Genomic DNA, 3,633 nt, shown 5'->3' with positions numbered 1-3,633 from the left:
TGTGTGTGTGTGTGTGTGTGTGTGTGTGTGTGTGTGTAAAACCCAATGGATTCCAACCTATCTGACTTTTGGCCATGTCTACTTATGACCCATCATCACCAATATCATGGTTTATGAGCAGGTCCCCCGACCCGCAGCTTGTGAACCATTGTCGTATTTCATCAGCTCCTCTGGAAAGGGATTCCCCTTTGGTATGGCACCTTAATTAGACACACTCAATGAAACCAGAGAAGAGGAAAAACAATTCATAAGTCTTTCCCCCCTCAGCTGTCAGTTTTGTCTTGGTTTTCCCAAAACAGACGTCAACAATATCTGTCTGGTATTGCGCTTCAAGTGACAGCAGCAGAGAATTGGGACAGTGAGAGACAGACAGACACACACAAGACAGACACACAGGGAACCTGCAGGCACACAGTCAAACACAAACATTTAAACAGCTTGATTGCATGTGGGGAGATGGGCACTGGGGGCTGCATAAGCCCTATTTTTGCTTAACAGCAGAAATAAGGGGACCACTGAGGAAGAGGGATGAAGCATAACAACGGTTAACAGCGGTTAGAAGATGAGAGAGGAAGACGGACAAAGATGAGAGAGAGAGATCATCCCTTTCATGTTAATTGCATCATCGCATTATCATGCCCACCACATGCTCCTCAAACTGCATCTTATGTACTGTATCTGTAATCATAAAGTGAGGGCGTCTGTCTGTTCTGCCACAAGGTCAGAAGAATCACATTCACTGTGGAGAATAAAGATGTGACAGTGTTTGCAACAAACTATTTAGGTCCCATAATGTTGATGATGAAGATGACAGTGACTGTGATTATTATTTCCATAATTTCATATTTGATTCATTGAGCACTATGAGCTTTACATGAACAGATCAAAGAATAGAGTATGTGACTTAAATATTTGTATTCATAGTATAGATTAATCTAAACCTGCAGAATATATAAAGGGTGGAGAGTGTGTGTGATTGTGCATATCCCAAAAATCTGCAGATTTTAAGACTTGGTTATTGATTAAGGTTAATGTGAGGGTTGGAGTTACAGTGCTCATGTATGATCTTAGTTAGGCTGTTTATGTGAGGCTGGTTGTGAGTAAAAGAGGATGTGCCTACCTATAACTTCCCTATAGGTGAGCTGACTTAGTCTGAGAGCAGTGTATCAATCTGGGTCAGTCTGTACACACACATACACACACAATACAAACACACTCGCACACCCACTGGGCTCACTTAGCAGAGCCCCATCCCCCCTTTCACGCTCACACACTATATTAGCTTACTGTACACATTCGGAGCACATGGTTGTGTGGATGCACACATATTTGTTCTTAACACACACTTGCACACAATGTGAATGGAGACACACACACACACACACACACACACACACACCCACACACACATAAACCTGGATGAGCGGTGTGTAACTGTGTACAAGATAATGGCTTTCCCCCATTTTCACAGCCCCAGGCTTTCGTAGTCTTTTTTAAAAAAACAGTGTGTGTGCACATCCACGCACACACGCACGCGCACGCACACACACGGCCACTATGAATCCTTTCACGGATCACTTCTTTTAAACACCCTGCCAATATTCAACTTCCTCATGGCAGAAACTGAAGCAGTGAACTGAAGCAAGAAGATATCATGAAGAAAAGATAACAAGAAAGAGAGAGACAGAGAGAGAGATGAGAGAGTTAATAATTCTTATTCTTCTCAAAATGAAAACAAACACTTATAGCAAATAGATTTAAATATTGATGATAAGGATTTATAACAAAGTAGGATCTGTAACTTATACAGTTTTTGCAGTTATTCAGAAATGTGTTGAGTCTTTATCGTCTTAGTTACAGTCTGTCAACGATCTGAGTGCAAACATTCTTAAATATTTCTTTAAGAATGTTTGCACTCAGATCGTTATTATTCACTATTCAATTCAAGTTAAAACAGGTTACTGAATTACTTAGGTACTACTACTTACTTACTAAGACACTGAACCTTAAATTGCTCCCTGTGGTTAGGCCAGTCCCTTGCATGGTAGATGGGTGAATGAAAAGCAAATTCAAAAGCCAAACATTTACTAAATTACACATATTTAGGCTTCTTGTAATGTTTTATCAAAAACCTGCCATACACTTGCCATATTTTCTTTTCTTTTTTTAACCTTTATTTATCCAGGTAAGTCGATTGAGGACAATTTCTCATTTGCAGCAACACACAAACACATTCACTCACATTCATACTGGAAGCTGCCCAGTACAACCCCAGTCTGAACTGCTGGCCACTGAGCAGCTTCACTGGAGCGTTTTTTTTAGGTTAAGACCCTTGCTCAAGGGCACCTCGGCGGGGGTAAAGAGGGAGGGACAAACGCTGTTCTTTCACTTTCCCCACCCAGATTTTATCCTGCCGGTCAGGGGATTGAACCGACCTCCCGGTCCCAAGCTCGCGTCCTTAACCCCTAGGTCACCACTGCCACATAATATTGTTAATAATGAGGTCCTGGAATCCAATCCAGCACTAAATAACAAAATGACCTGCCTAACTTAATTATTTCCCAAGTTAAAAAACTTGCATTGTCTAATTTCTACTATATTTTATGTAATCTTTACTGAATTATTTTAATCAAACCAAATATCCAGTGAAAAGGCATTAAACTGAGGGAGGAGAAAGGACAGTAGAGACTCTATGCCCTTTGACCCATTTAGCTGTCTGGATGCCTAGAGATGACCCTCTCTAGAGATGACTCTCTGCCCAGCTGAGACCTAACAACTCCACCAACCTACTCACATTTGAGTGACAGATAGTAAACATGTCTGAAGTATTCCAAAGGAATTAAAAGTGCATATTTGCAGACTCTCCTCCTTTTGTTTTTGTATCTCTGTTAACTTGCAACTTGTCCCATATCCCCTCTTTCGCTCTCTTTTATTCTGTCTTGTTGGCTACTGTCGCTCTCTGCCAAGTCTTTAGTACCACACTGCCTTTCACTAGTAGCTCTCAGGTCTCACTCTTTGTCTGTCTCGTCCTTCTCTATTCTTTAGCCGTTTCACCTCTTCCATCCTCTGTTAATATTTCCACAGCGCGCGCACGCACGCACGCACGCACGCACGCATGCATGCACGCACGCACGCACACACACAGTAGCCTAATGTCTTTATCAGATCCAAATCCATTAGTGTATGATCTATCTCTCCTCATTCTTGCATTGTGAAACTTTGATGGAATAACGAGAAATTTTGAGAACTGACCTGCATCTCTTTTTATTTCTTTAGTGCTCCGGCTCTCTAACAAGCTATTGGCAAGTCATAATTACTGTAAGTACCTCCTGAGTTTTTGATCACTTTATCTCAAGTAATTTAATCTCACCTGTACTTTACATAAAGTCAAACAGTCAAATATGCACACACATAACTTTGTTTGCCCTTTGAGCTGTGCAGGTTGTCAGTGGCAGGGAAATGTCAGGTGGTGCCAGTCCAGAGGGCTGTTAAGGTATTTTGTAATCACTACATTACCTCAAGTAAGAAACCAGTTAAGTCTCAGTGAGTGAGTCCCATTAATGATTGATAAAGTCCTATCATCAACACACACACACACACACACACACACACACACACACACACACACACACA

General features: G+C 41.4%; 1 protein-coding gene across 1 annotated transcript in view; it reads right to left on the bottom strand.

Annotated features, from left to right (window-relative positions):
* Positions 1-3,633, bottom strand: part of tiam1a (TIAM Rac1 associated GEF 1a) — a 56,044-nt gene that overhangs the window by 51,531 nt on the left and 880 nt on the right. The window lies entirely within an intron of this gene.

The sequence above is a fragment of the Etheostoma spectabile genome, chromosome 13 (genome assembly GCF_008692095.1).
Source record: "Etheostoma spectabile isolate EspeVRDwgs_2016 chromosome 13, UIUC_Espe_1.0, whole genome shotgun sequence".
NCBI classification, from domain to species: domain Eukaryota; kingdom Metazoa; phylum Chordata; class Actinopteri; order Perciformes; family Percidae; genus Etheostoma; species Etheostoma spectabile.
Note: the sequence above shows the minus strand (reverse complement) of the source record. Positions and strands in the feature narration are given on the sequence as shown.